General features: G+C 42.2%; 12 non-coding genes across 12 annotated transcripts; 7 read left to right on the plus strand and 5 right to left on the minus strand.

Moving 5' to 3' along the window:
• The first annotated feature begins 2,278 nt into the window (after positions 1–2,278).
• On the plus strand, positions 2,279–2,350 carry trnae-uuc (transfer RNA glutamic acid (anticodon UUC)). The gene has a single exon. It is a non-coding gene; the product is annotated as a tRNA-Glu (tRNA).
• Positions 2,351–2,613: 263 nt separating this feature from the next.
• Positions 2,614–2,685, minus strand: trnae-cuc (transfer RNA glutamic acid (anticodon CUC)). Its single transcript has one exon. It is a non-coding gene; the product is annotated as a tRNA-Glu (tRNA).
• A 950-nt stretch (positions 2,686–3,635) lies between these two features.
• Positions 3,636–3,709, minus strand: trnat-ugu (transfer RNA threonine (anticodon UGU)). Its single transcript has one exon. It is a non-coding gene; the product is annotated as a tRNA-Thr (tRNA).
• Positions 3,710–7,178: 3,469 nt separating this feature from the next.
• On the plus strand, positions 7,179–7,250 carry trnag-ucc (transfer RNA glycine (anticodon UCC)). Its single transcript has one exon. It is a non-coding gene; the product is annotated as a tRNA-Gly (tRNA).
• Positions 7,251–9,000: 1,750 nt separating this feature from the next.
• On the plus strand, positions 9,001–9,072 carry trnaq-cug (transfer RNA glutamine (anticodon CUG)). The gene has a single exon. It is a non-coding gene; the product is annotated as a tRNA-Gln (tRNA).
• Positions 9,073–9,434: 362 nt separating this feature from the next.
• On the minus strand, positions 9,435–9,506 carry trnap-cgg (transfer RNA proline (anticodon CGG)). The gene has a single exon. It is a non-coding gene; the product is annotated as a tRNA-Pro (tRNA).
• Positions 9,507–9,534: 28 nt separating this feature from the next.
• trnar-ucg (transfer RNA arginine (anticodon UCG)) lies at positions 9,535–9,607 on the plus strand. Its single transcript has one exon. It is a non-coding gene; the product is annotated as a tRNA-Arg (tRNA).
• A 7,463-nt stretch (positions 9,608–17,070) lies between these two features.
• On the plus strand, positions 17,071–17,144 carry trnan-guu (transfer RNA asparagine (anticodon GUU)). The gene has a single exon. It is a non-coding gene; the product is annotated as a tRNA-Asn (tRNA).
• A 771-nt stretch (positions 17,145–17,915) lies between these two features.
• trnai-aau (transfer RNA isoleucine (anticodon AAU)) lies at positions 17,916–17,999 on the plus strand. Its single transcript has one exon. It is a non-coding gene; the product is annotated as a tRNA-Ile (tRNA).
• A 585-nt stretch (positions 18,000–18,584) lies between these two features.
• Positions 18,585–18,658, minus strand: trnat-agu (transfer RNA threonine (anticodon AGU)). The gene has a single exon. It is a non-coding gene; the product is annotated as a tRNA-Thr (tRNA).
• Positions 18,659–19,842: 1,184 nt separating this feature from the next.
• Positions 19,843–19,914, minus strand: trnaa-ugc (transfer RNA alanine (anticodon UGC)). The gene has a single exon. It is a non-coding gene; the product is annotated as a tRNA-Ala (tRNA).
• Positions 19,915–20,732: 818 nt separating this feature from the next.
• trnas-cga (transfer RNA serine (anticodon CGA)) lies at positions 20,733–20,814 on the plus strand. Its single transcript has one exon. It is a non-coding gene; the product is annotated as a tRNA-Ser (tRNA).
• The last annotated feature ends 98 nt before the right edge of the window (positions 20,815–20,912 follow it).

Below are 20,912 nucleotides of genomic sequence, written 5' to 3' on the forward strand. Positions count from 1 at the left end.
GTGTTGTTGTGGGTGTGTATCTACTGTAACAGACCGACTGTAGCTGAATAGATAGAACGGTTTCATCCTCCTCCTGGTCTGTAGACCAGTTCTATAAATGCTATCTTATCATTCTGGACCTTCAGGACACACACTGTGTAACAGGAGCTCAGTGGACAGATGAAAAACAGAAACTTAGGTTCAGTGGAAAAGTACAGAGTAAGGATACATGCTGTCTTTAAACAAAGCCAACTATAACAGTCATATTTTAATGTTGTGCAGATTACAGAGATTCTCCAACATCCTCTGTAGCTCCCCAACCGGGAAACTTGGTTTCATGTTATTTTTCATTTGATGTCTAAAATATTTCCTTCAGTTCTGAGTTCCTGGCAGAAAGCTAAATATGGAGAGGACGACCCACAAGAAGTGGAGCAGAGCATTGGTGGAGGAAGAGCAGGGAGCAGGTTTTCAACTTCTGTTTAGTTTGATTGATAGTTTTTTTCAACAAAATGGCCACACTCCCATAGGACTCCGTTGTAGCTCTCTTCCGCTCAGCTCAGCAGGATGACATGAACCATGTGACCACTCCGCAGTGAGATCAGGGAGTGTCGGGACTCTTCTCTCTCTGGGACACTGGATCTGTCTGTCTGTATCATGTCAGAAACTCTGAAACACTCTGAACTTCTTTAAAACACATTGGATTTAATTCTCTTCATTCTGTGACATCATCAGGTGATATATCAAAGGCAGCAGCTCTTGAGACTCACACATCACTTCAAACCTTTGAGAAAGATTTAAGATCTGGACTAAAGCAACCACCGACGAAGACGGGATTCCAACCAATGCGTGCAGAGCACAATGGATTAGCAGTCCATCGCCTTAACCACTCAGCCACCTTGTCCCCGAATCCAGCCAGTTTGTCTCTTGTCAAGGAAAACTAATCAGCTAATTCGGGCATTTTTTGTCTCCCTGTGAACAAAAGGTCCAATTCTCTCCAGATATCTTGGCTGGAAAATGCTGAGTAATGCTGGCATTGGTGCGCGTGGTTGTTGTGGCCGAGTGGTTAAGGCGATGGACTTAACCAAATCCTGCCAACAACGGTTTGTTGTTGTCACAACACGTTCCGGTTTCATGCTTCTTTGTTTTACTGCCACAGTCCTGATCATATTGGAACTGTTGGAGTTACTGCCTTCACTCCTGACGTCCAGCACAAGAATCACGCTACATGTTATGACACTAAATAAATGACACTTCCTGTCTGAATACCCAAAGAACAACTCCAATCTCCTCCTTAAAGTTGCATCCTCATTCTGATCACCTGGCTCTAAATGCAAACTAAATGCTGGAAATTCGCCACTCACGAGTCTTGAAACAGACTTCTGTTTTCCTGCAGCACCTGTAACAAATATTCACCGGAGCTCAGGTAAGAACTCTACAATTGTCTTTTCTCTTTTTGCAAACGTCTTTTTTAAACGTGCAGTTCAGTCCAAATAGTTCCAGTTTTGTTGTTGCTTCTGTCGGCAGAACTCAGAGGTATCTGGCAGGACCATGATTGTCTTTTGAGCTTCATTAACAGAGTGCACTCTACTGTGGAGGTCATGACAAAAAAGTGGGAGGAGTCTTTGATCTCTCTGATTACATTAGAACCTTTGTGACATCACAGAATCAGCATCTCCTTTGATGGTTACTGATGGAACAGGAAAAGATCGGATCCTGATATAATCTTTTGAATCCACAAGTATGCATTTCTTTGTTTGTGTGTTAAAAAGACACAGCACACTCTCTGACCTTCCTTTTTGACAACAAACATGACGAGGTGGCCGAGTGGTTAAGGTGATAAACTGCTAATCCATTGTGCTCTGCACGCGTGGGTTAGAATCCCTTCATCAGCTGTGTTCTGCTCACCTTAGTCTGTCCAAATATTCTTTCTCTTGTCATGATAACACTGTGAGAGATGTGAATTTGAAGCCTCCACTGTGGGACTTTGGAGAAGTGGATGGTGAACAGAACATCCAGCATTAACAGGGGCATCCAGCTGAAATAGCTCAGTTCCTTCTTCAAATCTTAATTTTTATCATTCAGTATGTTTTGCTGTGTTTGAACTCCTTAACCGTTAAAGTGTTTTAGCTGTCACAGGAGCTCAGAAGCCATCTGGTTAGCTAAAGTTGCTAAAGCTGCCACACCATGCAGGGGATGTAGCTCAGTGGTCGAGCGTACCGCACAGCTGGGGCAACTGGCAGTGGTGGGATTTGAACCTACGTCTCCGAAGAGACTGGAGCCTAAATTGAGCCCTTTGGAGTCCCATATGGTCTAGCGGTCAGGATTCCTGGTTTTCACCCAGGTGGCCCGGGTTCGACTCCCGGTATGGGAATTTACTTTACAACAATGGACCTACCACTAGCATGTCCTGTCATTTTGATGAACGTCTACCACTGATCTACATCCTCTTTGGATCTTTACCACCATCTTTACCATCTTAACCACTCGGCCAGAGTGGCTGTTCTGGAATCCAATACTCAGAGTTCAGGGATAGACCCAAAGTTCGTTGAAACTCCTACCTGGAAAACCCCCAGGTGCATGATAACATTTTTATGTTAGTGGCTCAATCACCTGCATTTTTCAATAAAAAAAGTTTTCCCTGACCGGGAATCAAACCCGGGCCGCAGCAGTGAGAGTGTCGAATCCTAGCCACTAGACCATCAGGGAGTGTGTGGACAACAATACAACCATTTTTATGGACTTAACTTCCATCAAAGGCGAGCATTTCAAATCAGAGCGGGTTTTTAACCTGACGCAGCTGTAGCTGGACAGAATAGTTTAGTTTTTACTTTTGATTGCACATCCGGTGCCAGTAGATGCACCGGTCAAGATTTTTGATGACTGAAAAGTTGTCCCCCTCAGAAAACATCTGACTGCAGTGTAAAACATTTTAAATTATTTTGCTGTAAAAGGCCCGTTGGTCTAGGGGTATAATTCTCGCTAGATTCTCTCGTGTGAGAGGTCCTGGGTTCAACTCCCAGATGAGCCCTTAGTGTTCTGTCGCCAATATCAGTTCCTGACCATCATGACTCTTCCCAAAGTTTGTCTCCTATGAAAAGCAGTCAATCACCAAATTTCCATCTGCACAACACAGCAGCAACCACTTTGTTTGTCCAGAAACTGCAAGCAAAAGCTGTAATACAGGAAGTGATGAGCAGGAACTCCACTGAGAGTGAAGCACTGCTGGGGTTTGGATGCAGGATGTCCTGTTTATAAGACAGACACTTTAAGCAGCTCAGCATCAGTACTGCCAGTTTCTCTGCAGTTTCATCTGGAGAGTTGGACCTGGTAGACCTCCAAGCCTATCTGGGTCTGAAAAGAGACAACAAAACAAGCCTGAAATGCTGCAAATGTGATGCCTATGTTTGTAAGGCCCACTCTGACCTAAGTGTCTAATGCCACTCATGTGCATGAATTCACATACACACAAACACGCACCGGCGCCACCGAACAGCACGGTGTTTCCAGCATTTTGATGTTGGTTCATAAGTACTTTGCAGTTTAAACATATAGCTGAAAGGACATTTCACTTCTAAATCCCTTCTGATAGTCAGCAGGAGCTTCACTTGGACTTTGCTCACACTCCTTTTTTTAAACAATACTTAACATTAACAATAAGGCACTGCTGGGATTTGAACCCAGGATCTCCTGTTTACAAGACAGGAGTTTTGACCAGCTAAGCCACAGCACCACTCTTGGTGCTGTAGGATGTGATGATGGAATTGTAATGTGCATGCTACAGTTGGGTTGGATGATAAAGGGGTGGAGTTTCTTTTTGTATTGTTTTAAAGTCAGCTCTGTCTGGATACAACAGTGGTCAGGGCTGTATGATGTATATTTATACTGAAACACTGACAGCTCTCCTCCATCTCACTCTTTTACTTACTCTGGGTTCCAGCCCTCGTTGGTGCAGCAGGCAGCGTGTCAGTCTCATAATCTGAAGGGTTAGGGTTACCGCCAGTAAAGGGACTAATGTTCATTGAATGCTGAAGATACCTCATCCTAAGTATCCCACAAAGTCATGACTCCTGCCAAATCATGAAATTTTCTTCCTCCAAACACAGTACAAACTATAAAGATTTTGTCACCCCTCTTTCTCTTGTCAGCATGAATTTAGCCATCTACCCAGTGGTAGTGTGGCCGAGCGGTCCAAGGTGCTGGATTAAGGCTCCAGTCTCTTCAGAGGCACCCCTTAGCAGAGGATGGTTTCCATCATCCACCTCTGGTTCTGACTTGTGTGGCGTTTTGTTTTGATGAACCTCATTATTTACACACAGCACATTCAGGACATTAATGTGACAGTTTATTTTATGCTAAAGAAAATCCTTTGTTATTTGTCACAGTGGACCTGGCTCATCATATTTTTCTGACTAACTGGTATTGGAGTTGTAAGCTCCTTATTTTGGCCTTCTCTTGTTGCCGTATCTCCAAAGAGTCTTGTGTAGAAAAAACTGAAAGATCTGACAATGTTTTTGAAAGCAGATGCAGTACATCCAGATAACCTTTGAATTAAGCTTCAACGGGTATCAAACACATTTAGAGATCATTCACGATGGACCTAAAGTCAGACATTTTGGATAATTCTGCCGACAGACTAAAGTGACACCAACGAGGATGGGATTCGAACCCATGCAGCACCTTGGACCGCTTGGCCAAACTACCACCTTCACAGCAGTAATGACACCCATGTCACATTATGAGAAACCTGGATGCTGTGACCAAAGGTTTGGAGGAGAGAATGGCAGAAAGATGTCTTTGAAGCCTTTTGGACACACAACCAGTCAGCGTGAAATGTCAGAGTGTTAGACAAGACTGAGTGACGAGTGACTAAGCAGGATAATGTGGAGCGGTAATTGAGGGATCAGAGTGTTGGAGAGCAGAACTCTTTCACTGTTTGGTTCTGAGGTGATCATTAATAATCAATGAATGATCAATAATCTTCTCAGCTGCTCTGAATGGTGACAGTGGGGCAGCCTTTGTGTTTACATCTGAATCACATGTGATTTTGGAAATTTTTCAAAGCAGGTTCAAAGGAAAGACTTTCATTCTGTGAGTACTGTGACATCATCAGATGACTTCATCAGGCGATGTATCAAAGGCAGCAGCTCTTCAGACTCACAAATCACAATAAGTTTTGTGTCTTATTTGCTCCATTTGGTGGAAGCTGTGAATCGCAGGATTCAGGGGGAAGTGATCTCACAGTAAACATTGGAACTAAACACAGGAAGTAAGCTACAGGAAAGTAGATCCCTCGAGCTGGTTCAAACCTGAACCTTCTACTGCTGGATGTGCTGCTGTGATGTGTGTTAGCAGAAACACATCACAGGCTTCAGTGGCACAATCGGCCAGCGGCGATATATGACACTAACCTGCAGAGTGATGCTGAGGTTGTGAGTTCAAGTCTCACCTGTAGCAGCTCATTGAGCTTTTGGAAGAAAGGTGGTATCTTCTTGCAAAAATTTTCTTTTTTTATGGACATGAACATTCTTTTTTTATATACCCGAACATTCTTTCTTTTTTTATGGACATGAATATTCTTGTTTTATATACCCAAACATTCTTTCTTTTTTTATGGACATGAATATTCTTTCCTTTTAATGTACGCGAACATTCTTTCTTTTTTTTATGGACATCAACATTCTTGTTTTATATACGCGAACATTCTTTCTCTTTTTATGTAAACAAACATTCTTTCTTTCTCATGGACATGAACATTCTTTTATGCACATGAACATTCTTCTTTTATATACCCGAACATTCTGTCTTTTTTTATGTACGCGAAGATTCTTTTTTATGGACATCAACATTCTTGTTTTATATACACGAACATTCTTTTTTTATATGCCTGAACATTCTATCTTCTTTATGTACGTGAACATTCTTTTTTTCCTCATCTCATCTGAAGGGGGGAGTCAGAACTCAGCAGGTTCCTGCAGTGGACTGCTCAATGTTGTGTTCAGGCAACAAGAGTTAAGGAAGTGTTCTCTGACTTGAACAGGTTCCTTTGAATCTGCTCCAAGTGATTGGAAATGTCTTACTGAATGACAAATGTGGTTTGCCAGGTCATTAATGCCGCACATCTTTCTCCCCTCATGTATCGTTGGACATTCTCAACTTAAGATGTTCCATCTTAGGCCAACTTTCCTGGTCCGTGTCACAGGACATCCTGCATTCAAACCCCACCAGTGCTTCGCTCTCAGTGGAGTTCCTGCACATCAATTAAACAAACTGAGGAAAAACATCAATTCCTGTATTAAAAACTTTACCTGCGCATGTGGAGAAGAGAAACTATATTTTAGTGGTTGGTGCTGTGTTTAGCAGAAAGACATGTGGTGATTGACCTCTTTTTACAGAAGACAGACCTCAGTAAGAACCCTGGCAGTCAGGGACTTGTGATTGTGACCTCTCGCACTCTAAGCAAGAATCATCCTAGACCAACGAGCCATTAGCAGCAAGACTTTAATGGCATTCAAAATGTTACACACCGCATTTATGAGATGCTTTGAGTTCAACATGTTTCCCACCACATTTATCATTCACTAAGACAGTAATGTTTACGGTGGCGTCATAAACATAGAACATTTTTAACAAACATGTTTGTTTGTCCACCTGTTAGTCTGGATCATTTTGTTTGTTTATTTTTTTTTGTCTGTATCTGTCTGTGTTGCAATGGACAACAGATACACCCTTGACCCCCAGAATCCTCCCTGCAAAGAGGGGCGCATGGCTGTTGCAATGAAGTTTGACCACATTCTCACTGAAGCCAGGGTGAGTAATTATATCATACTTTACCTGAGTATACATGTGGGTGACAGGGAAAATGGCTTTGAATACAGGTCATTAATTAAACTTATCATGCACCTTAGGTCTCAGTCGGTACCCTCACAGATGCATCTACTGGCACCGGATGTGCAATCAAAAGTCAGAGCTAAACTATTCTTTCCACTGACAGCGTTCTAATTCAGTATGTGAGCCTTTGATGGAAATTCAGTCCATAAAAATGGTTGTGCAGCCTGAGTTCAATTCCCAGTCAGGGAAAATGCCTTTCTTTACTGACCCCATGACATAAATATGTTATCATGCACCTGCAGGGTGTTCCAGGTAGGAGGTTCAATAAACTCTGAGTCATACAAAAGGGCTGTGATTTTGGCCATTCCCATGCAATGGTGGTATAGTGGTGAGCATAGCTGCCTTCCAAGCAGTTGACCCGGGTTCGATTCCCGGCCATTGCAGTTTACCTGTGTGTCTACAATTTAACTTTACCTCTGTTTTCCTTCCTGAGATCCCAAAATCAGGCCGATGGTGCCAAAGTCCTCCAGCTACAGGCCTGTAACCCGTCCTCACCACAGCTGTTCATCTGTTACACCCTGTAGTTGTCTCGGGGAAAGGGAAGCTTATTGTCATATAGTGATGGGATGGCTCCATACTCCAGAACATCCCTGGGAACCCGGTCATACACCTTCTCCAAATCAAATCTTCCATGTGTCGACTAAAGTTCCAGTGGATAAGACAAAGCACGTTCCTGGGTGGGCTCAAACCATCATCCTTTCAGTGAACAGCCGAACACATTGATAATTGTGTCACAGAGACAGGTGAGGGACAAATTATGTGATAATTCTGTTTAAACTGCTCTAATTTGTTGCCAGATTGGGCTTTTTTTGATGAAATTGGGTTTCGCAAGATGGAAATTGGGCTGCTTTTGAATACATATGGGGCTTTTTGTTTAAATATTGTGAGCAATGTTACAGAACAAACTGTCCCCTGATGGTCAAAGCACATGGTCCAAATAAAGAAATATCTGACTGATATGAGATCCAGCCAATGATGTTAGTGATCAGAGACAGCTTGACATGGCAGGTTTCAATCTTGGTGAAGTCCCTTTGAGGAACAGAGGGAACATCATCCTGTTGTTGATGAATGTTGATGAAGTTGTAAGTTGTAATACAAGAAAAATCAAGGGTTAGGACTGAAAACTCTAAAGCCTGTGGCTCCCTGTGGTAGAAATGGACAGCAGTTGTTGGACTAAATATAACTTAGCTGTTACTGAATCATCTGTACAGGCTGAGTTAGATGTAGTGAACTTAAGTTTAACAGTTTAATGTGCAAAAAGAGAAAAGACAATTGTAGAGTTCTTACCTGAGCTCTGGGAAGAAATCCCACCACTGCCAGTTTGTTTCTTATCAATGAAAACCAATCCACTAAGTCAGGCACTTTTCATCTCCCTGTGAACAAAAGTTACAGTGACAGATGATACCAACACCAGGTGGGCTGAAATGAGAAACATCACAGTCAGCCAGAGTTCGTGCGTGCGGTCCAAGGCGCTGGATTTAGGCTCCAGTCTCTTCAGAGGCGTGGGTTTGAATCCCACCACTGCCAAGCTTTGCACTCTGAGCTGACACTGTCCTATCAAAGTTATCATTAACTTTTCTGTTTCCTCACCAGAGACTGGCAGCTGGACACACGTGTCAGGATGGCTCAGTGGTCTGAGGTAACAGACTCAAGAAAGACTCAGCAGAAAGTTTCAATTCCAACCACATCTCACATCACAAGTCTGTGCTTCAGTTCAGGAAATGTTGATGGCAAATTTGTGAATTTAGCTGATCTCAAGAAACAAATAAAATATTTTGTCAAAATTCCAAACAGGACAACCCCAAAGAGAAACACTCATGCAGAAAGGAATCAATAGTGTCTCTGACTGGTGTGATCTGAGTTAGGATGACATGGAGGAAGATGATCCCACAGTGCTGGAGGTCCTTCATGCCCCCAGCACATCCACACTGGCGTCCAGCCCTCTGCCTTCTACTTCCTCTTCTGTAGCTGCAGTTGATACTCAGTCTGAAGATGAAGAAATGGTAAATATCATTGTGTCCATTTGAGAACGCAGGAATATAAACATGAGTCTAACTCTTGACTCGGTTTCTTCAAGTCCTTCTTGAATGATCTCGAAATTTGTTTGTTTGTATAATGAGCCTATGCCTGCAGGCTTCCATGGTGTAATGGTTAGCACTCTGGACTCTGAATCCAGCGATCCGAGTTCAACTCTCGGTGGAACCTGAATCTTACCAGTGAAACACTAGAATTCCTATTTGTCCACTCTACAGCTTCCATGCGCTCTCCCAAGTGAGCTGTGCACGCTAGCATGTTAGCACAGCGGAATTAGCTCAATGGGCAGGCTGCTGGCTTAGTATGTATTAGTATCAATAAGTCTTGTCTTGTAAACAGTCTTGTCTTGCATTCAAACCCCAGCAGTGCTTTGCTCTCAGTGGAGTTCCTGCTCATCACTTCCTGTATTACAGCTTTTGCTTGCAGTTTCTGGACAAGACAAAGTGGTTGTTGCTGTGTTGAGCAGATGGAAATGTGGTGACCGCTTTTCACAGGAGACAAACTTTGGGAAGATATTGGCAATATAACACTAAGGGCTCGTCCGGGATTTGAACCCGGGACCTCTCACACCCGAAGCGAGAATCCTACCCCTAGACCAACAAACCATTAGCTGCAATGACTTAAAGGTCCAGTGACCACGTGGCCTAATGGACAAGGCGTCTGACTTCGGATCAGAAGACTGAGGGTTCGAGTCCCTTTGTGGTTGGGAAGTTGTGTGAAGGTGAACAGACTAAACTGTGTCCATTTTACAGAAATAAGTGAGGTTTTTCAGATCTCCTCCACAGAAGGTGGATCTGATCAGGTCATGGCCAACACTGACCTCTGCTGCTTGATGCTGCCTTCATCCTGATGAATGTTGAAGCAATGAAATATGACAAGAACAGACACTAAACTGACAACAGGACATTAAAATGGGCCACACTCAGACCCCACATGGCCCAAAGTACAAGGTGTTTGACTTTGGATCAGAAGACCGAGGTAAAGATTTATGTTCACAGAGATCACAGAGAGTCTCTTGAACGGCTCTTTAATATGAATGATGGGAACCAAGTCACAGCCCCCCTCGCCATTTTTCTATTCGTGCCTCTGTGCCAGCAAATAAAATTTTGTGAAGGATAACAAAATAAAGACACAAAAGGTGAACTGTGATGGCAGTAATCAAGGTGTGAACACAGTCCGGCAACTCTTCAGGGAAATACACAGAACAGTCTGTCTTTTCTGGACATGTTTGGTGTTTCTAACACAACACAGCTGCTTGTTAACTTTCTCCATAAATGCTTCTCTTTGGGGTTGTCCTGCTCAGAAATTCAGTAAAAAAAAAAGATGATTTGCTATTTTAAATAGATTTCTTGAGAGAAGCTCCAACAACACAACCTTAATCTCTAATCACTGCAGTTAACAGTCCTCTCATCATATGCTAACGGTCCTCATGAATTTAAGAGGATCATTGTCTGATCATTCTGTTCTTCAAACTGTTACCAAGACCACAGAAACTTCCTGCTGAAGGAGGACAACACATTTATTCAACAACCTGGAAAAAAGTTCAGAGTCACAATTAATTATCCAACGTGTTTGTTGACTTGATTCACTTGGATTCAGTAAATGCTGATTATTGGGGCAGCGTTAACTGACAAAGACAATAAAGAAGTAAACAATCAGTGTCTTCTAACTCAGATCACATCAGTCAGAGACACTATTGATTCCTTTCTGCATGAGTGTTTCTCTTTGGGGTTGTCCTGTTTGCAATTTGGACAGAATGTTTTATTTATTTATATTTATTTTTTTAAATCAGCCAAAGTCATGAACTTGTCATAAACATTTCCCGAACATGATTCATGATGATTCATGAGTCACGCTGCTGTGTCCTGGTATGAAGCACAGTGGTTCTGTCAATGTGTCCTTTCTTTCTTCTTACCTTATGTTACCTTAACTGTTAAATTCAGTAATAGCTACTTTTTGTTTTTTTACTTTTTTATTTATTTCCACCGTTATCTACAGTCATGCTAATTCTCAACTGTACATATATTCTTACTGGCCTCTTTTGTAAATATATTCATACATTTTATTTTTTACTTCATCTTTTATCTTTCTTATTTTATAATTATATTTTGTACCACAGAGTTGTCTTTAAAGTTTGTTATACGTTGTGTATGATGGCAATAAAAACATTCTAATTCTAATTCTAATTCTTTGAGGTTGCTCTGGTGGAAATTTGACCCGTTTTTAATGATTTCTTGAGATCAGCTAAATCTATGAATTTGTCATCAACATTTCTGCAACTGAAGAACAGACTTGTGTTTTCAGAGCAGTAAGTGCTATTAGTTGGGGCAGAGTTTGTGATTTCAAATGTTTTTCATTCCGTCCAAGGATTAACCAGGACAGAGAGTTTATTTAACAATTTGGTGGAAAAAAGTTTTGGTTGGAATAAAAACAACAACAAAGACAGCCATTTTGAAAAGATTTGTTCAGATCAGCTGCAGCAACATTAATCACCAGAGTTAGCTGTCCTCTCATCATATGCTAACGGTCCTCATGAATTTAAGAGGATCGTTGTCTGTTCCTGATGGACTAAATGTGTTCTTCATGACAAACCATTACCAAGACCATTGAAACCGCCCAAACTAAGTAGGCAGGCAGCTGTGGGAGTGGTTTCATTCAGGTATAAGATAAATTCAGGTAAAAGCCTGAAAGGGAGTCCATTGGAACTGCAACACAACTGGGAAGTGGCTGCAAAGACTCTTTGGAGGAGATCATGTGAGGTAAAAATTGGAGCTCATCTGACTTCTATTCTCTTTGCTCTCTTTTTCCCCTTTCAGGGTTAATTCACAAAAACAACATTAATTCTTGGAGCCATGTTTTCTTCAGATCTAACTCGGATCACTCCAATCAGAGACACTGATGAAGTCTTTGTGCATAAGTGCTTCTCTTTGGGGTTGTCCTGTATGGAATTAAAGTTTTGATAGATTTCTTTAAAACAGCTAAATTCGAGAATTTGTCATGAACATTTCCCGAACTGAAGCACCAACTTGTATTCTGAGAGCAGTAAGTGCTATTAGTTGGGGTAATGTTGGTGATTTCAAAAGCCAATCACAAGCAGATGAGGTTCTATCAATTTTTGGGTGGTGAGGGTTAAGAAAGTAGTTTGAAAGTCACAAATGTTACCTTAACTTGAGCACTGACTTGGCTGTTGAATTCAGTAAGTGCTACTTGTTGGAGCAGTGCTGACTGACAAAGACATCTTAGAATGCATCACTGATCATTTCAATTAGAAAGACTGATGACGTCCTTTTGTACAAGTGCTTCTCTTTGGGGTTGTCCTGGATGGAATTAAAACCAGTTTTGATAAATGTCTTACCACCACAGTTAGCTGCCGTCTCACCATATGCTAAAGGACCTCATGAATTTAAGAGGATCGTTGTCTGTTCCTGATATGAACAATTACCAAGACCACTGAAACCGTCTCAACAAAGCAGACAGGTGGGGGTGGTTTCATTCAGACACAACAGGGAAGTGGCTGCAAGACTCTTTGGGGGAGATCATGTGTGAGCTATTTAACCCGGATCACTCCAATCAGAGACACTGATGAAGTATTTGTGCATAAGTGCTTCTCTTTGGGGTTGTCCTGCTTGGAATTTGGACAAAAATGATGAGCAATGCCATTCCTTCTTCATCAATCACCACATGATATGGGGGGTGAGGGGTGAAGAAAGTAATTTGAAAGTCACAAATGATACCTTAACTTGAGCACTGACTTGACTGTTGAATTCAGTAAGCTACTTGTTGGGGCAGTGCTGACTGACAAAAACAACCACATCTTCTTAGAATACAATACTGATCATTTCAATTAGAAACACTGATGCCTTTTGTATCAGTGCTTCTCTTTGGGGTTGTCCTGGATGGAATAAAAAAAAAAAAAACAACAGTTTTCTTCAGATCAGCTGAATGAGTCATCAATATTTCCCGAACTGAAGCACCAACTTGTATTCTGAAAGCAGTAAGTGCTATTAGTTGGGTTAATGTTGGTGATTTCAGAAGTCAATCACAAGGACAGCAGGTTCTATCAATTTTGGGGTGGTGGGAGTTAAGAAAGTAATCTAAAAGTCACAAATGTTACCTTAACTTGAGCACTAACTTCACTGTTGATTTCAGTAAGTGCTACTTGTTGGAGCAGTGCTGACTGACAAACACAACGGGAGGTTTGGGAGCAATTTCAAAATTTAACTCTGATCATTTCAATCAGAGACATTGATGACAACATCTTCTCAACCAGGGTTGTCCTGGTTGGAATATTGAGGAAAAAGTAGTTAGCAGGATTAGTTGTGTAATGTATTAATTTGTCATCAGCATTTCCCCAACTGAAGCACAGACTTGTGTTCTGAGAGCAGTAAGTGCTATTATTTGGGGTAGTGTTGGTGATTTCAGAAGTTTTCCTTCCTTTACCCATTTCCCATTAGACCCTTCTTAGAATCTAACTCAGACCACCTCAATCAGAAACACTGATGAATTATTTGTGCACAAGTGCTTCTCTTTGGGGTTGTCCTGGTTAGAATTTCAACAAAATGATCAAGATTCTCATTTTGAACAGAGTTCTCCTGATCAATTGAAACAACACTACCCTAATCACTAATCACCAGAGTTAGGTCAGAATTAAAGCTTAATGTGACTTAGCCAATTCAATGAGAGACATTGATGACTATTTTCTGCATGGATGTTTCTATTTTCTATGCTTTTTCCCCTTTCGGTCTTGGAGCCATGTTTTCTTCAGCTCTAACTTGGAACTCTCCAATGAGACACACTGATGAATTTTTGTGAATAAGTGCTTCTGGATTCCTCTGGATGGAATTTGGACAAAAGTTATAACCAGTTTCAGTAGATTTCTTGAGATCATGAATTTGTCATCGACAATTCCCAAACTGAAAGGCAGACTTGTGTTCTGGGAGCAGTGAGTGCTGTTTGTTGGGGTAATGTTGATGATTTCAAAAGTCAATCAAAGAGAGCTGAAGACTGACAAGGAAGGAATTCAAACCCATATGTGCAGAGCACAACGGATTAGCATTCCATCACCTTCACCACTTGGGCACCTCGTGATGTTTTCTGGCTGTTGTAAAGTGAAAATGCCATCTGAGCACAGTCTGCTCTCAGCAGTGGTGGATAACTGGTAGAAAATGAGGGAGTGAGTGGTTCAAACTAATTTGTTCAGTTAAGTGAGTCATTCATGGATTGTGTATCTTTGAAAGATAACAGAGACCTGTTTAGATGTAGGACATCCAGAGACATAGCTGGGTGTGGTTGAACCACCATCCTTTCAGTTAAGAGCCAAACACATTTTCACGATAATCTCATGTAACCAGATTACAACATCAGTTTGTGACCACTAAAGTTATGTAGTTATTGTACACACTAGGCTGCAGCCTCTCTGTGTCAAACTTTATTTTGGGTTCATGTTTTTGTTCATTGTTCATGATGATGATAATCATTATTTTCACACTTTGGTTCCATTTTTTCTTCCTGTCTCAGTCTGATGTTCTTTTGATTTAGGCTCCATGAGTGTGACTGAGTGTTTTTGTTCCCATTTGTGTTTCCTTCCTCTACAATAGTGTAATGGTTAGCACCCCGAATGGATTTGAACCCGGGACCTTTCGCACCCTAAGCGAGAATTCAGAGATAATTTTGGTTGACAGGACTGTTGAAGCAGGTAATCATCTGAATCAAGGAGACTAGACCAGAGACCTTCCATCCTTGTTTCTACACACATAGATTGCTGAAAGTGAAACTGCTTCCGCACAACAATAAGCTTGTGGGTTCAGTTCCCGGCCTGGAGCTGCATGTAGGGTGGAGCCAGGTGATCAGAATGAGGATGCAACTTTAAGGAGGAGATTGGAGTTGTTCTTTGGGTATTCAGACAGGAAGTGTTATTTCTCCTAACATGTAGCGTGATTCTTGTGCTGGACGTCAGGAGTGAAGGCACTAACTCCAACAGTTCATCCAATATGACCAGGACTGTGACAGCAAAAAGAAGAAGCATGAAAGAAGAACATGTTGTGACAACAACAGACCTTTGTTGGCAGGATTGTAAACTGCGCGGGGAAACCCCAATGGATTTCAAGTCCATCGCCTTAACCACTCAGCCACAACAACCACACAGTCCAATGCCAGCATTACTCAGCATTTTCCAGCCTAGATAGTTTCCTCCTCAAAGGAAACAGCACCTTCTTGTTGTGAGGAAGCACAGCTTCCAACTCTTTTTGAGGGAATTATACTGGAGATGACAAACCTGGAGGCGAAGCGTGTGTTTGGGGACATCTGGAGAGAATTGGACCTGGTAGACCTCCAAGCCTACCTGGGAGGTAATCCAGACAAACCAGGTTCAGTCCAAATAGTTCCAGTTTTGTTGTTGCTTCTGTTGGCAGAACTCGGTACTCGGAACTCGGTATCTGGCAGGACCATGGTTGTCTTTGGAGCTTCATTCAGAGTGCACTCTACTGTGGAGGTCATGACAAAAAAGTGGGAGGAGTCTTTGATCTCTTTGATGTCGTTAGAACCTTTGTGACATCACAGAATCAGCATCTCCTTTGATGGTTACTGATGGAACAGGAAAAGGAGATGCTCTTTTCTCTTTTTCCCCTTTCAGTGTTAATTTACAAAAACAACAATAAGTCTTGGAGCCATGTTTTCTTCAGATCTAACTCGGATCACTCCAATCAAAGACACTGATGAAGTCTTTGTGCATAAGTGCTTCTCTTTGGGGTTGTCCTGGTTGGAATTTGGACAAAAAACATGAGGAATGTCATTCCTTCCTTTCTTCAATCACCAGGACAGCAGGTATTATCGGTGATATGGGGGGTGAAGGTTGAGGAAGTAATTTGAAAGTCACAAATGTTACCTTAACTTGAGCAATAACTTGACTGTTGCATTCAGTAAGTGCTACTTGTTGGGGCAGTGCTGACTGACAAAGACAACAACATCTTCTACAATCATTTCAATTATGAAACACAGACGACTTCCTTTTGTACAAGTGAGTACAAGGGAGACACACAGAGACTGAACAGGCTGATCAGGAGAACAGGCTCTGTGGTCCGCCTGACTCTGACGGTTGTTTGCTTTCATGGACCAAGTTTCCCAGGTGGGGAGCTCCAGAGCATGTTGGAGAATCTCTGTAATCTGCACAGCCTTAAAATATGACACAGCTGAGTGCTGTTGTTCGGACTCATCTAGCAGAGAGACAAACTTTTTTTTATGGCACAATCTAGCACAAAGGAACTGTACCACTTCAGGTCCATTCAGAGAACATGGCGGGCTGGGTGACACCATCACCAGAAATTAATATGTGTAATATCTATAAAACCGTAGGAGTACAAATGAACGGTACCATTTCGGGTCCATTTTGAAGAAGAAACATTTTTTCTAACCCTAAAAAAAAATCACCACGGGCTCGTTGGTCTAGGGATATGATTCTCACTTTGGGTGCGAGAGGTCGTGTGTTCAAATCCCCGACGAGCCCTGCATCTGATGTGTCTACTAGTTTGTTTGCACGACTTTGGTAGCTGTGACAGTATCTCCAGGAGTAAAATTATTAAATTGCGTCGTCTTTTTAATTGTCAATCTCTATATTATATCAGAGGCCCTTTATAGTGCATATACTTGTCTGTATTTTTATTTGCCACCATGACATCAAAGACCCATTTTTTCTCATGGCCTCCACCACAGAGTGCACATTCACCTCACTTTGGTCTGTCCTTTTTGCAGCCTGCTGTTCTTGGTAGAATTATCATAAACGTCAGACTTTAGATCCATCTTGAACATTCTCGAAATATCCTTGAAACCTGTTTAAGGTTAATTCAAAGGTTATCTGGATGGACTGTATCCGCTTTCAAAGCTGTTGTCAGATCTTTCTGTTTTTTCTACACAACTCCAATACCAGTTAGTCAGCAAAATATGATGAGCCAAGTCCACTGTGGCAAATAACAAAGGAAAATAAACTGTCACATTAATGTCCTGAATGTGCTGTGTGTAAATAAAGATTGAAACCCGTCATGTCAAGCCGTCTCTTATCACTAAGATCATTGGCTGGAATCAGAAAAACAGCTGACAGTTTGAGATTCAAACCAACAACCTTCTTATTGTGGGACCAGTTCCTGTTACAGCAGGCTGTAACAGGCCTGTCAACGTGTCTCTGTGGCGCAATCGGTCAGCGCATTCGGCTGTTAACTGAAAGGATGGTGGTTCGAGCCCACCCAGGGACGATCTTTGTTTAATTCACTGGTATTATAGTTCTCACATGGAAGACCAGAGGATTTTTGAGTTGATGCTCAGTTATCTCCATCTGGTGGACAGATGGTAGAAGTTGATTCCTGAAAAGAGGAAGTGACTTTTCCTCAGATCAAACTGTTGAAGGAGAACGAGCAGCTTCTTCCTCACTGACTCACTCAACCTCTGTCTCCTGGGTTTGGATTTAGGTCTGGGTCTGGGTCTGGGTCTAAGACCAGGTGGGCCTGCTCAGAGTCTCTGTGTTGGATGTGAGCTGCTGAAATCTCTGAACACCATGACACAGATAATATCAGTCTGGAATGAATGTTTCACTGATGCAGATTTTTTCAGAACAACATCAACAACTAATAACTCCACAATGAGACTGTGTGACATCACTGGAGATCAAAGGCATTTCCCGTCTTTCATTGATCTCCCACATGACACAGATGCATACACACTCTCTCACGTTCCCTTCAAATGGATGAGCACAGACACACAGAAATCACTCTGGACTGATGATGTCACAATACTCACAGAATGAAACTCCTCCTTTGAAGCTGTTTTGGAGAATTTCCAAAATCACATGTGATTCAGATGTAAACACAAAGGCTGCCCCACTGTCACCATTCAGAACAGCTGAGAGGCTTATTGATACAAATACATGCTAAGCCAGCAGCCGATGCTAGCGTGCTGAATTTTCCAAAAAGTTCAAGCTGCTATTTATTCTGTATACTTTTATAATAAGCCTTAGAAGCACCCAAGCGGGCCGGTTAGCTCAGCTGGTTAGAGCGTGGTGCTAATAAAGCCATGCATAAATAAGGTCATGGGTTCAATCCCCATACTGGCCAGCTACAGAGTCGTTGAAGTAGTTTAGGAGTTTGTAACAGAAGCCTTTTCACTGACAACACCACAGTCACAAGTTGAACCCATGTAGCAGCCACCTGGGTGAAAACAGCAGCTGGTGTTTGCTGATGATGACTCAGGGCGTTTCTTTAAATGCTAAGGTTAAGGTAACAATTGTGACTTTCAAACTAATTCAGATGTTCTTAACCCCCACACCCTAAAAACTGATAAACATTGTGATTGTGATTGGATTGTCTTATCCACTGGAATTATAGTGCACATGTGGAACACCAAGATTTGATCTGGAGAAGGTGTATGAGCGGGTTCACAGGGATGTTCTGGAGTATGGAACCATCCCATCATTATATGACAATCAACTTCCCTTTCCCCAAGACAACTACAGGGTGTAACAGATGAACAGCTGTGGTGAGGACGGGTTACAGGCCTGTAGCTGGAGGACTTTGGCACCATGGACTGCAGGATGTTCCAAAGGGAGACATGAAGACTCTGCAGTTACCTGATTGGTCAGAGAGTTTTAATGGAACTCCTGCAGAAGAGGTTACATGAGTTTATCTCAACAACCTTAAAATAGGTACTGCTGGGATTTGAACCCAGGAGCTCCTGTTTACTAGACAGGCGCTTTGACCAACTAAGCCACAGCACCACTCTGATGTACAGAAATGTACAGAGGATCTTAAAATATTCCAACATAAGTAGCTGACCATCATGACTCTAACAAGACAGGTGCTTTGACCAGCTAAGCCACAGCAGCACTGCAACATTCATCTATATACAGAGGATCTGGTGATGGAAGTGTAATGTGTATACAGTTGAGGTTGATGGTAAAGTGGTTTGTGAACCTGTTTGACTGCAGATGCGCATTTTCATTTGGACCCCAGGAAGAGTAGCTGCTGCCTCAGTGACAGCTAACAGGGATCCTAACAAGCGATAAACAATAAACAGACATTTCCAATCATCATCAAACTGGATTTTTTTTAAATGGCTTATGGTCTACAGATGTCTCCCATGACACTGGAGCCTGACAGCTAAATCAATTATCTGTCTGATGAAACCTTCTGGATGAGATGAGCCCATTGATAATGCTGCCTGTCCTCACTAGCTCCTCCTCTGTGGTGACCCCCAAACAGGACACAACCTCAGTATCATGACAAGTCATGCTGCTGAACAATTAATGCTACAAGGATTCATTTCAGCGTCACTTTAACAGATTGGATTCATACATTTATGAGACACACAGTCAGGTCATGTCCTCTTTCTGTAGATCAAATTGTTGCAGAGTCAGAATGAATAGTCAATGGTGGAGGTCATGCGAAAAAGTGGGAGGAGTCTTTGATGTCATGACAGAATCTTATTTTTTTTTCCTCAACAAGATACCAACTTTCTTCCAAAGGCTCAATCAGCTGCTCCAGGTGAGGCTTGAACTCACAACCTCGGCATCACTCTGCAGGTTACTGTCATATAAGTACCGTGCACTAACCGATTGCACCACTGGAGCCTGTGACGTATCCCTCCTGACACATTCTGTGAAACAAACTCTTCCACCAGAAATGGCTCAGTTGGGAGAACGTTGGACTGAAAATCTAAAGGTCCCTGTAAACAGCCCTTTTTATGTGAACACGCACAGAGCCTGCTGAGGAAAGCCTGGGTCGACAAACCAAGTTGATAACGTCGTGATACTCGTTATCTCTGGTTGGAGCTTTCAACTTTGTCAAGCTAGCTCACCCAAACAAAGCCCGGCTCTGTTGAACTTCCTTCATAAGATACCCCTCTGCTGTCATCGTAAAAATCTAAGTTTTAGACAAGATAAGTACTTCCTGTGTTTCATGCTGGAGATGCCGGGGATTGAACCCGGGGCCTCATACATGCAAAGCATGCGCTCTCCCACTGAGCTACATCCCCTGCATGGTGTGGTAGCTTTAGCAGTTTTTTTCCCAGACTATAGGAAGAAGCGGAGACAGCGATACAGAAGAAACAGGTCGCCATCCTACAGAAGATCACCAAACTGCTCGTACAACCACAGGATGATTCCATGCAGACACCTCGAGAGATTCCTTGACAGGCTGTATGCACTGGCATATGAGGATATGATGTTTTAATGTGGTTTGAATTAAAAAAAAAAAAAAAAGTGTGACATGGAACAAAAAGGTAATGACGACTGCAGGAGTTTTTCAGACGACCCTTTTCTTGCAATAAACCTCGCTATAGATGAGTTGAATCATCCTGAAGCTGTAATGAATGCTGTAATTGAACTACGATCTGTAATAAAAAATTTAACTATAGAAAATTATTCTGCAACTGAGCCCCCCGTCTCTCCTCCTTTCTCTCAGGTTGATTCACCTTCTCCACCGGTTGTTTCACACACAGAATGGTTGAATGCCATAGACATTGCTTCTTAATGCTGAAATGAGAGACAATAAAGCTATGTCAGAAGTTTCAAGGTGCTAACATTTACAAACAGTTTGTACTACAGTTAATTGAGGAATCAGCTGAATGAGGACAGATGTGACTTAAAGCACAACAAAGCTCTTTCCCAGAAGGCCCTCAGACAAAGAAGCTGGGTAACACCACAGACTGTCAGGAGTGGTATTTGAACCCTCAATTCCAGAGGAGACTGTCACCTGAACACAGCACCTTCAAAAGTCCACAGCACTCTGCTCAGCTTTTTTAGTTTTTTGTGTTTTATTTTGTGTATTTCTACTTTTCTTGCGGCTCATGTAGTTGTTGTGGCCGAGTGGTTAAGGCGATGGACTCGAAATCCATTGGGGTTCTCCCGCGCAGGTTCAAATCCTGTCAACAACGGTTGGTTTTTTTCATGGACCAAGTTTCCCACTTAGAGAGCTACAGACCATGTTGGAGAATGTCTGTAATTGGCACGGCATTAAAATATTGGAGAGCTG

Source organism: Echeneis naucrates, unplaced genomic scaffold (assembly GCF_900963305.1).
Source record: "Echeneis naucrates unplaced genomic scaffold, fEcheNa1.1, whole genome shotgun sequence".
Lineage (NCBI taxonomy): Eukaryota > Metazoa > Chordata > Actinopteri > Carangiformes > Echeneidae > Echeneis > Echeneis naucrates.